Below are 12,987 nucleotides of genomic sequence, written 5' to 3'. Positions count from 1 at the left end.
TCTCTTTATCATTGTGTAGCTTTCCTGCAGTGTGTCTGCACTTCATTTTGGGGGGTTGGGGGGAAGCCCATAGAAGAAGTTACTTCACAACACCATCTCCTGTTTTTGAACTGGAAAGGCTACAATACACTGGAGAAACTGTTGTACACATAGGCTGTTAATATGCTGCTGGTCTGAATTCAAGGTGCTTATAATGACATTTAAAGCCTTAAATGACTTGGAACCTTGATTCTTGAAGGGGTGCCTCTCCTTCTATGTGTCTGCTTATGGATAGAGGTCTGCTGGGCTTGCCTTCCTCTGTGTTCCATCAATGAGGTCAATATGGGAACATGGAAGAGGCATCAAGTAAAAATTGGCGGTTAGCCAAGCTTTTCAGCCTCACTGTTTTCTCTCCAATATTGATGTACATAGTTCTGATCTGTTTTTCCGTATATACTCAACTATAAATCGACCTCATGTATAAGTTGAGGTCAGGTTTTGGGGCCAACATTATAGATTTTGCCATGACTCATGAATAGGTTGATGGTAAAACTTGGAGGCTCCTTCAGTGTGTGTATATGTGCATATGGCAAGAGAGACTCTCACTGAGGTATTTTACTTCATTGTTTCAGCTTTCATATCAGCCAGATGTGTGGGCGAGAGAGGGACTCTTAAAGAATCAATAATATTAATCAGTCACCCACAACCCTTTCTGCTTGGTTCCAGAGAGAAATAAACTTCTCTCCCAACCACATGGGGAAATCTGAAAGAACTGCTATCACATGACCATAGTGATCCATAAATAAATCAACCTGGGGTTTTGAGGTCAGTTTTGGGGCATAATTTTTTAGACTTATAGGCCGAATACAGACAGGTCAAAATAAAGCTGCTTTGGTCCACTTTTGTGGCATGCTGTTTAAATGATGCATGTGTCCTAAGAGTACGGAAGTTGCGCCAAAGCTGCGCTCCAGTCCTTATGCCTGGATTGTGGCTTTGGTGTGGTTTCTGGACTTTTAGGATGCTTGCATTAACTAAACAGCATACCTCCAAAGTGGCCCAAAGCAGCTTTATTTTGGTCTGTCTGTATGGGGCCATAGACCAGTATATATGGTAGCCTGTTTGTTTTAAACTGCCCTCAGATCTTTTACAGGTGGAGCAGAAATATTTTAATAGCATAAATAATACAAATCAATGTTCCCAACCTTTGGTCTTTTATTTGTTTTGGACATCAGATTCCAGGACCCCAGCCCAACTTGACAAACAGTCAGGAATTATGGTAGCTGAAGTCAGAGGAAAGCAAAGGCAGACCCTCTCTGAACAAATCTTGCCAAGAAAACCCCATGATAAGTTTGCATTAGGGTTGCCAAAATGACTTGAAGCGCAGTTAACAATTGAGCTTATTGCATTTAAAATAAGCCGACTTACCACTTCCATTTTAAAGTCGAATGTGGGGTGCAGCCAGTTATTTATCACACAGAAAATGCCGTCAATGCCACCACCCGGCTGCATCCCGCATAAAACCTGACTGGAAGTCTCACCCAGATGGCTGATTTTCAAAGTTGGGAGCTTCCCAACTTTGAAAATCGGCCATTCAAGTGTGGATTTTAGCCAGATTTTAGATGGGATGCAGTTGGGCACTAGAAGCAGCATGTTCTATGTGATAATACCCAGCTGCATCCTGCATTCAACTTTAAAATGGAAGAGGTAAGTCAGCTTATTTAAAAATGCAATAAGCTCCACAGACAATTGTAATTGCTGTCATTCATACTAAAACAGACAGAAGATAAATGAGGAAAGAGATATAGATCATCATCTTTAGTGAGGATCAGTACTGTAGACACAATACTATGATGGCATCCTTGAGGCAGAGTCTATATTAATGAACGTTTCCAGTTCAACGGTACACTATTTTTCCCTTTGTGTGAAACTGAGAAGGTGTGGCCTGAAAGGGATGACATGAGCAATCTTAACAGAACTGCTGGTTTTGTTGTTAAAAAGCACTTAAAGCATCAGCTGATGTGAATCATTTTGTCAGCTGTGTTCCATTTATTTTTGTTGCTACCACATTATCATTAAAAAATTATAATTTAACTTATAATGCTTTTTGTTAATTTGCTAGATTTAGCTGTTTGTAAGTCATCACTGAAAGATTTTGTGGGTTTTTCAGGCTATGTGGCCATGTTCTAGCAGAGTTTGTTCCTGATATTTTGCCAGTATCTGTGGCTGCTATCACTGAAAGAATTGTGGTGAAGCACTGGATAATTTTGATTATCATCTGAGCTTGATATCTCTGAGCCTCCCCCCCCCCTTTTTCTTCTCAATTTACCAACTTTTTGTCATTGTTGAATAGCTTTTTAAAATCCTCTTTTCTCCTTTCTTGTTAATTGATTTGGGCAATAATATGTTTATGTGTCTCTGTGTGTAAATTAGTGAAACTTATTTTCCTCCTCTTTCCAGTTGCCCCTAGTTGTTCTAAGTTTATTTCTCAGTGTGAATTTTTTAAAATCATAGCTCTAGTTCTTAGTCTGCGTGCAGTTCTGGTCTGTCAACAAGCACATCTTCATTCAAAAACCTATGTCCATTTTACAATCCAGGACATATTCAAGATAAAATTACCAATGAGTCCTAAATTATACTTACTCAATATGACTTCGATATTAAAACCAAGGGAGAGATTAAGTACTGGAGAATCATGCTTTCTTTAGTAACAGCTGCCAGACTACTTATAGCTAGACCTTGGAAATCTGAAAAGATTCCGCTGTTAGAGGACTGGATGCAAAAAGTAATTGAATTTAAGGAAATTGATAGAATGTCATGCTATCTTAAAAATCAAAGTATGACTAAAAGAAAGAAGAATGGCAGAAAAGTTTGAATTTTTGGGAAAAGAAGTGGGGCCTTTTGGAATGGTTGATTTATGTTAAAAAGATATTTACATAAGTTGTTCGTTATAATTTTTAGATGTTATGGTTTACTTTGGTATACCCACTTATGAATATTATGGTAATGTAGAAGCTAAGGATTTGGGGTTTAAGACAGTATTAAAACAAGAAGATTTGAAGATGAGAAGAAAATCAGAAGGAAAGAAAACAACATAGATTTAATTAAATGAGACAATTAAATATTACCTTTCTTTCCTTTTTCTCCTCATAATATAGTAAAGTCAAATACTATTCAGAAGTTAAGGGATTTTTTCAGCTACAAAATGCACTCTTCAAATCTACATGAATAAAAGGAAGATACAACATGGTCTAAAGAAGAGAAGAAAACAAGCTTGACTGTTTGCTTAAAGTTAATTTTATTTGTATTTTACGATAATTCAATAAATATCATTATAAATGAAAAACAAAAAACATATCTTATTATATTGCATGTTTAATTCATGTTGTGAAGCAAATCAAACACTATTATTTAATTGTCCTATTGATTGAACAAGAAAACAACAAAATTAAAATTTTATTACACCTTTTCATTAGTTAAAACCATCTTTCATATGATAGCACTGTTAAAATATTTGAAGGGATGTTATATTGAGGAGGCAGCTAACTTGTTTTCTGTTGCTCCAGAGACTAGGACCCAGAGCAATGGATGCAAGCTACAGGAAAAGAGATTCCAACTCAACATTAGGAGGAACTTCCTGACAGTAAGGGCTGTTCGGCAGTGGATAGGAGTCTCCTTCTTTGGAGGTCTTTAAGCAGCGGCTGGATGGCTATCTGTCAGGGATGCTTTGATTTAGATTTCCAGCATAGCAGGGAGTTGGACCGATGACCCTTGCGGTCACTTCCAATTCTATGATTCTATGATTTCTTTTTATTATTTGAAATATTCTAGAACAGTGATGGCGAACCCTTTTAGGTCACTGTGCCAAGGGTAGAGATTCCGCCCTCCAGGGGCGGGGGCCCATGCCAGAGGCGGGGCTTCCACCCTCCAGGGGCAGGGCTTTCCCCGCACCCTTTCCCGGCCTCCAGCTGTCTCTCAGAGACAGCTGGAAGTTGGGGGAAATTGGAGGAGGAGTGACAGGCGCACGCCTGCTCCTCCTGCCCTTCCTTTGGCCTCCAGCTGTCTCTCAGAGATAGCTGGGGACCAGTAAGGGCCCATGGGGGGCAGGAGCAAAGGGTCTGCAGGCCCTGCCCCTGTCCCCAGGGTTCCCCAGGCCGGAGGTGTCCTTCGAAGGACACCTCCGGCCTGGCGAAGCTCCGCGGGTGGGAGGAGGAGGAAGCCGGCAGCCATCTCTCTCGGCCCTTTGTTTACTTCAAGGGTTTCTTCTTTCCTGTTGAAGTTTTCCAAGTATTTATAAACTCTTCCTGAACACGAAAAACCCACAAAAAACTATTAATACTGGCTGTGAAAGCCTTCGACTTCACATTAGTAGAGACATAGGCGGGTTACAGACCGCCCATTTGGAGTGGCCTGCACCCGCCCCTTTCCCTGCTGTATCGGGGCCTCAGCTGCTTCCCCGCGGCCTGGAAAGGGGTGTCCTTGGGGCTTCAAGCCCCAAGGACACCCGGCGGCAGCAGGGAGGAGGAGAAAGAGGCCACTTGGCCCCTTTCTCCTCTGCATCGCTGGGCACAGCCATGTAAAGGCTGCGCCCAGCAACGCAAACCCCAGAAGGAGCTCCGTTTTGGAGCTCCTTCTTACGCTGCGGAAAGGGCGCTCTAGGTGCCCTCGCGTGGTGCAAAGACGTCACGTCCGCGCCACCTCATTTGGAGGCGGCACAGTCGTGACGTCGTAATGGCGACGGCTTTGTGGAATGGCCGCCACCATTTTGTACGGACTCAGTCCGTGCTTGGGTTAGGGGCGTCTGGAAGAGATGCCCGTCTGTAATGGGCCTCAGTTTGTCATTAAATTTCTTCTCAAAAGAAGATATGAGTAGTTTTAGCATTTTTTTATGCTTTACTATATACAGGAGTAAGGAATGAGTAGCCTTTAGATATTGAGAAACTATTTCCACTATCACCTCACTAAAGGGCAGGATAGCAGGAGTTTGAGGGAAGTGGGAGGGCTACGGGCTGTATCACTGATCATGTACAATGAGATTTTCTGGGGGTTGCTGATCTTTCACAACAATATGTACAAAGCTTACAAAATATCCTCCCCAGAGAGAAAAGAAAAGTTTTCACCAAGTAAATTGACGGTCTCCCCTCCATATCTTTGATATCAGAATCCATCCTGTAGTTTGACTGCAGTGTCTGCTTAGCTAGAAAATTCATATCTTATTTTGAATTATTCTAAATCAGGCAATAAAAATGATTTCAAAAGACAACTCCAAGAAATAAAATATGAAGGCTTTAAATAAGGCATGTTTAATGTCCCATGAGTCAATAAAATTACTTTGTGGTTTAGGCTGATTTTATATTATTAATAGGGCTGAACAACAATCTCTTGCAAATCTCTTATTCCACTGGTAATAACTTTTTCTAGTGCAAACACAGAAAATAGGAAGATGTATTGGGAGATGCTAATGACTGTGAAATTAAGATCTAAAAAACTTGCATAAACTCTGAGTAGGCTGGGTTTTATTGGAACACTTACATTTTGTAATAGTAATTTTGTTTCGAGATAACTTTCCCCTGTGATTTATTCTTTACTTTAATACATATTTCTCAGGGAAGATGTGATGAGGTATAAAGTCTGGGAGTTATATGTATGGATTTTTAATCAACATTTCCCAGAGAACAGAGCAATGAAATGGACAGAATACAGAATCTGCTTGTGGTTGTTTTATGACCCTTGAGGGAGAACTGATATTATGCAGATAGTCTATTCATCTCAATATTCCTTTTAGACCCCAAAGAACAAATGTTTAAGGATCAACTAATTTGGCAAACCAAGAATGTTGGTTTTCATACAGACTGAGAAAGGTGGGTGGGAACCCTTTGCAATTGGAGATACATGCAATCCTTCCTTCATATTCTGTCAGGCTGGTGGCCTCTCACAGGGTACAGTGGTGTGTTAATAAAATGTAGTCTGGTTGGGAAGATGGAGGGGGAAAGAGAACACTGTACTGGCTGTGTGAGACTTGAAAAAGCCTAGAGCTAGCCTGAGGATTCTCCATGGAAGGAGAAGTAATCAAGTCTGTAGTTTCCAAAGCTGCGGGCAGATTTGTTGACCACAGTGGCTGATAGACCCCAAAATATGGGTCAAATAAGGGCCATTTTATTGAACTGTTTAACTAATTTAAACTCTGTGATAAGCTATAGGGGGGAGCAACCTGCTGAAGGAGCAATTGAGGCACTAGGTCTCAACCAAACCACCTCCTCAGTATCCCCTGGGTAAAAACCAGAGCCCCAAGGAGAATTCAAATACCTGGCCAGCCATAATGGAGGGCAAACCCAGGGAATCCCTTCCCCAAGTCACTTAAAGTGAGTCTTGAAGTGATTATACAGCCCCTGGGCCAGCCCTAAAGGTAGCATCCTTCCCCACCCACTGGTCCCATGAACTGAACAGGCAGTTCCCCAGAGGCCATCATTCACCAAAATGGGTGCCAGAGATGTTCATCATTATCTTATCTTTCTTCCCCCACTACTTCCCAAGTGACCACCTACTTACAGACATTCTAAGCCAATTGCCACATCCCCAAGATACAGTGTTGGAATGAACTGGAAAAGGTGGAAAATTCCTACCTGGAACCAAAATGACTGGAAGTACTTACGCTGCTCAAAGGGCAGGTGGGTAGATCAGTGGATCCAAAAAAGCAGATGAGGAGTGTAATAAACCCTGTGGTGCTTCCCCCCCCCCCATGGGAAATCTTGCCCATTAGTCAGAGCTCCTCTGCCATGTAAAATCCTTTCAAGCTCCCAAACTTAAGTCATGCCATGGAAAAGTGTCAGTCTTTCAGCTCCTGTGTAAAGCAAAATCTTCCAGGGTTACAAACTTGAACTCACCTCCTGCAAAATCTTCTCAAGAGCTTAAATAGGAAGGGATATCACTAGGTAGTGTGAGGGATATGGACCACAGTGGGTGACACTTCTGTGGGGAATGTCACCTGGTAAACTGGTGAGGAGGAGCTGCCTTTGTTCTGGCAGGCTTGCTGACATGGCAGGAAAGCAGGTCTCCTTCCTTTCCCACCATGCTAGCCAATCCGCCACACATAGAATTGCTGTGGGCCAGTGGCAGCAGCAACTCACTCCCACCAGCGGCTGCAAATGAGAAGGAGCTGCCTTCTGAGTCTGGTGGCTCTGCTGGTGAGGTGAGGGAGTCAGTCTTCTCCCTTTCCTAACTGCCTAGCAGTGGCAAGAAGCCCTGAAATGGCTCTTGCAAAGAGGAAAGGGTATATAAAAATGATCTGTACTGGGTGTTAAATATACTAGATATGCTACAGAAGATGCTAAGCAGCAGGTCCCCTCTGCCGTAGTGGAAACAAATTGGCAAATATAGCAGGATCACAAAAATGTTAGCACTCTAAGAACTAAAATAATCAGACAAGCCACTTATTACAGAAATATATTTAGTGAGTAGCATTAAACAGAAATAACTGATATTGTCTGAGCGGAGTGGAATAAATTTATCATTAAAATGTCAATTCTAAGAGGTTTTGCCAAGAGGCTGAAGCACCTCCAACAACCATAATATATTAATCCAAATAGCTTTTAAATGTATAAGAAAACATTCCCAGTCTACTTAGTGTGTTAAACAAGTTAGCAAGAATCATAAGTAGCCACCATAATGGCAACAATTCAAAACATTTTAGACATTTTTAGCTTATTTTTTTTTTACTTTTGTTGTTTGACCCTTATATATGGTTTGTGTGTCTCTCTATAGCATATAAATAGGTTGCAGTCATATGGTTCTATTCCACCTGCCTATAAACTTTCTTCCTGATGTGATTACGCTGCTGAGATATTGTGCCATTGCTAGTTATTACCCTTATAATGTAGAAGAGCACTAGTAAAGAATCTTTCTCTCTCCAGCCTGAAAATGTGTGATATCATCGATAGCACGAGCAATAGCATGCTTGTGATAGAGTCACTGTGCATACTTGGTCCTGATAGCCAATCATGGTTCCAACTGATTTTGAGTAAGGGGCTGCAGGGCAAGGAGTAGATATAAAAGACAGGAGTGAGTGACTGTGAGTTCAGTTGGAGATTAGTGGTGGTTGAGTGGGAGATGTGGGGGAGTTTAAGAGAGTTGAAAGGAGTTGAAGGGAACTTAGAAGGAAACTAACTGGGAGAGAAAGTGTAATAATAATAATAATAATAATAATAATAATAATAAAAAATTTTATTTGTATACCGCTTTCCATAGATCAAAGCGGTTTACAGACCATATAAAAACCATTTAAAACATCTCATAAAAATAGATAAAAATAGATAAAATCCACTAATACAAATTATACAAAATCTGAACACAAACATCTAACAGGGTAAGGCAGAGAATCGATGGGAACGGGAATACACAGCTTCATTTTACAGGGGGGAAGGCTTGACAGAAGAGGAAGGTTTTGAGCCTCTTTTTAAATGTTACCAGGGAGGTCACAAGATGGAGCTCTCTAATACAACACCTCCCACCTTTTCACTCCACAATGCTTGATTAACCAACCCCCCACCCCGACATAAAACACATCAGCCCTTCTCTCTACAACATGATGAGATTGATTATTGTGTCTCCCAGAGAGGGTTTTGCACATTTTCAAGCCAGTTTTCAATCCAAGGCTATCAAAGAGACTGTATCTCTCTATACAGGTCTGCCTCAATCTTAAAACCTTTAGGGGAGGATTTTCTCTATGTCGCACCACTGTCACAGCTACAGTGAAGACACAAGAGAGACCCTTATTGGTGGCTACTCCCACACTGTGGATGTCTCTACAAGAGGAGAGTAGGTTGACTCACTATGATCTCTTTTTTTCAACAAAAACATTTTATTTAAAGAAGCCTTCTGTCTCTTGGCAGAGGAGTTATTTGCAAACATAAAAATTACCACACCAACACTTAAGTGCTGGTAAATTGCCCCTCAAACGTTGAGGAAGTGTGCATGTGTAAAGGCCTGGTGTGCTTCCTCAACGTGGGAATCATCAGCTCTCCTCTAGTGTCACTGAATTGTTCGGGGAGAGGGAATTTCCTCCGAATGCAAAATTTCAGTTTAGAGGAAATTCCCTCTCCCCGAACAATTCAGTGATGCTAGAAGGAGCCGGCAATTCCTTGATGTTGAGGAAGCATGCCAGGCTTTCACACACACTTGCTTCCGCAATGTTTGAGAGGTGATTTACCAATGCTTACCCCACAGTAAGCGCTGGTGTGATAATCTTGCGTGTACTGTACCTTAATACAGCACACCCACAGGCTTGCTGTAGATTTGAGTTTACATATACAACAAGCCCAGTGTGCTGCTGTGCATGGAAGTGTGCCACCATAGGAGTCAATAGGATTCCAGCATACACATTTTTCCTATACGCTAGGGGTTGTTGGTGGTCCGGAACAGATTCCCCACATTTAGGAAGGACCCACTGCATATATTTTTTGCTTTATAGATTTTGCTTTGAAATTTTAGTTCAATAGCTTTAGTTTGTTTTAGTTTATAATCTTATAATCTTATCTGTTTTTGCTATATGGATTTGTTTTATGCTATACTGCTTTGGCTTTTGTATTTTAATCCAGATAATTTATTTTGCAATTCTATTACATGGTTTTATATTTGTTTCACATCTTCCTTTCTCCGTGTGTGCATATGTCTGTGTACATTAAGATTGTCACCTTTGATAGGGATAGCTAGTGTTCTGTTGTATTTTCTTTTACTTAAAGTGCCATGTACACTGATTGTGCTATACAAATACATAAATAAATGATGATGAAAATGATTACTACGGCGATGATGTTAATGATAGTATATACTTTTTAAATTTTTTATTAAATGAAAAGAAAAAGAAAAATGTATAAAAACAAATATACATAAACATACATACATACATTGTATGTACAAAGTCAAACATAAAAGCCTCCTATATCTCTTTCTACCCTAACTATAAACATATACTTTAATGAATTTCAATGTGATTTTCTATTTAATCTCTTTAAAAACATTTTACTATATATTGGTTGTATTCTGCTTTAATCTTCTTCTGTAAACTGCCCTGAGTCCAGTGTAGGGGAAAAGGTAGAATATAACTTTAATAAAATATAAATAATTTTGGCAATATTTGCACTTTCTATAAAATGTGCAAACAGAAAAATGAATGTGTCATGTGTTTCTTTGTCAACAATCCACCTGCCCCTTTCTGTTGTGTTTGTGTGTTCAGATTCAGATAAGGAGAAAGATGGTAATTTTTCACAGAGACCAAAGTGTTTCAGAAAGTATAATTCACATACATGTGGAAATCTATGTAACAAAAATTTTGGTGGGGAAAAAAGGCATCTCAATCCTGCATTGGAAGTAAGATATATCAAGGGGGTTGGAGAATCTGTGACACTGTGTTGAGACAGCCTATCTCAGAATTTCACCAATGGTAAGATTTCTTCACATCCCTAGCCAAAATCTTTGTAAAAGATTTATGGAAGAAAGAGCTATTATAGAAAGCTTTGAGATTTAAATAAATATTCATTGTGAGTTATCACTGCTAAGGCATTGTAACACTGGCCACGTCCCACAGATTCACTTTCATAAGACACCCCAGCAGTATGAATTAAGGTTAGTTATTTATTTTTGAACCAGTAAGGTCAAGATCTCCGACAATTCTTAGAAGTGCTAAATATGACCTCCTCTTCACCTTATTCTTGAAGGAACTTTTTGAAGTATCCCCAAGGTGTGAGTGGATAAGAAGCTTACTGATGATTCAGTAGTTAAAACTACCATCAGGAATTTGATATGCCTCCAAGGCATTACCTTTCTGCTTGAATCTGTTGGATTGGCATGAACTTCCTTCAGTGGTTAATTACATTTGTGGAATATATAGGGTCCAACCGCAGTGATGCAGAGCCTTTGACATTTCCTCTGACTTTGTCATTTCCTGAGGACAATTAATCTGTTTCATGGTATTTGTCTTAGTCCATGGTTTATATTGACAAAGTGAATAAAATATTAGACTTCTCCTGAAAATGTATGCACCTGACTTCTGTTTGCACAGCTTCTTTTTAGTGGGTGGAGAGAGGAGGTTAGGAAACACTGTATTCGCAAAATGCCTAAAACACTGCTATATATTTTGTCATGCTTCTTCCTTCTGGGAGATCTGTAGCCACTTGAGATACCCAGAATATACAAGACACAGTCATAGTGCAAAGTTCTTGTAACCAAGACTAACATTAGAGACTTTTAACTGAAAGGAAGTTTAGATATAGTCATATAGGATTTATTTAAATCTAATTTCCCCCTCATTTTTGTCCTTCTGAAACATGAAGTCTGAGGCTTTATTTAAAACACAACTCTTGGACTATCAGACTCTTTTCTTGTTATGTTTCTGAAGCAGAAGGGTCATATCAGTGTCTCATACCTTCTCTTTAACGTTTGGATTTGGGAAGATTTCTATTGTAGCAGTGAATGAAAGAATTACCTTTGCAAAAGAATGTACTATGGGCCCGTGGCATCCACTGGGGTTTGGTTCCAGGATCCCCATGGATGTCAAAATCCATTGATCTTCAAGTCCTATTAAATACAATGGTGTAATAAAATGTTGGCTCTTGTATAGAATGGCAAAATCAAGGTTCACTTTAGGATTTATTTATTTATTTTGAATATTTTCAAACTGTGGATGGTTGTATCCATGGATAAAGAGACCATGGATACAGAGGGCCCACAGTACTAGGAGTGTCTGACTGTGTAGCACTGTGTGGAAAAAGCTAGCCAAATTGTCTGTGTAATGAACACTAACAGGAGAGGTAGTGCAATCCAAACTACTGACTCTAAAAATAAGGATTAGGCACAGATTTTTGCCAGAAGAAATGTCTTCTTGTTGATGGAACTGTCTTCTGTGATCTGATTTCAGAGATCTGAGACCAGAGCAACTTGCCCAGAGATCAATTCTCTTGTCTGGGATCTGCTATGAGAAGGAGGTAGATGAGTGATGGGCTGTGAGGGGAGCCAAACTATGCCAGATCCAAAGATCATCCAGCCCAGGGATACAGCCACATAGACGATATGAAATTAGGCTGGAGAAAGGATAGTCCAGAGTAATTTCCAACATCCTCAGGCATGATGGGTTTGGGTTCAGAACAGTCTCATTTTGCTGTACATTGCCTTAGCTGAGTCTTAACTGGGATTTTGCTTGAGAAGGGCGTAGGAGTTGAGTTGGCAATTATATGATTGTCAATAATTTCAAAATAATTTTTTATTGTCTTCCTGTTTGACTCAGTCTAGTGCCAGAGAAAGAGACAGAGTCAGGGAAAAACCAAAACTAAGGCCCGTTACAGACGGGCCTTTGCTCCGCCCCCAGTACGTACTAGGGGTTGGCTGAGGACGCAGCGTCCAATCAGGCCTCACCCCTAGTATGTACTGGGGACATCAAAATGGTGGTGCCCTATACACATGGACACCGCCATTTTGATGTGATGGATGCTTAGCATCCGCACGTCACGGCACGGTTGTGATGCCGCAAGTGTGCCATTGGCACCTTGCAGCATCACAACTGCGCCGCAAGAAGAACCCAGTTTTTGCAGGTTCTTTTTGCTGCATGGGGGAGCCGCATGGTTTTTCCGCTGCAGCTCCCTCACACAGCAAACATGGGCGCCGGCAGAGCACCCTTTTTGGGCACTCTGTAAAGCGCCTAAGTCTAACTAGAAAGATTGCCAAGGAACAGCTCAGTCAACCCTAGGCCACCTGAAGCTGAATCCTAAGCCTTAGTCTAGAAATGCTGGGAATTACTCAGGATGAGTAATTGGCCTAATTTTGTGCTGGCATTGTGACTATGTTTCTGGGCTGAAGAAGTTTTGAACTGAATCTGGAGTGACTCAGCTACTCCTTCACTTTCCCTGATTCGTTTGCCACCTTTCTTGTTTTTTCTGCCCATAGATCCTAGACAGCAAAGTAGCTCAGCTGACAGATCCCTGAGATCTACCAGAAGAAGAAATTTTGGCTTAATCCTAACCT

This window comes from Sceloporus undulatus, chromosome 2 (assembly GCF_019175285.1).
Source record: "Sceloporus undulatus isolate JIND9_A2432 ecotype Alabama chromosome 2, SceUnd_v1.1, whole genome shotgun sequence".
Taxonomy (NCBI): Eukaryota; Metazoa; Chordata; class Lepidosauria; order Squamata; family Phrynosomatidae; genus Sceloporus; species Sceloporus undulatus.
The sequence above is the reverse complement of the archived record's forward strand: the minus strand, read 5'-3'. Positions refer to the sequence as shown.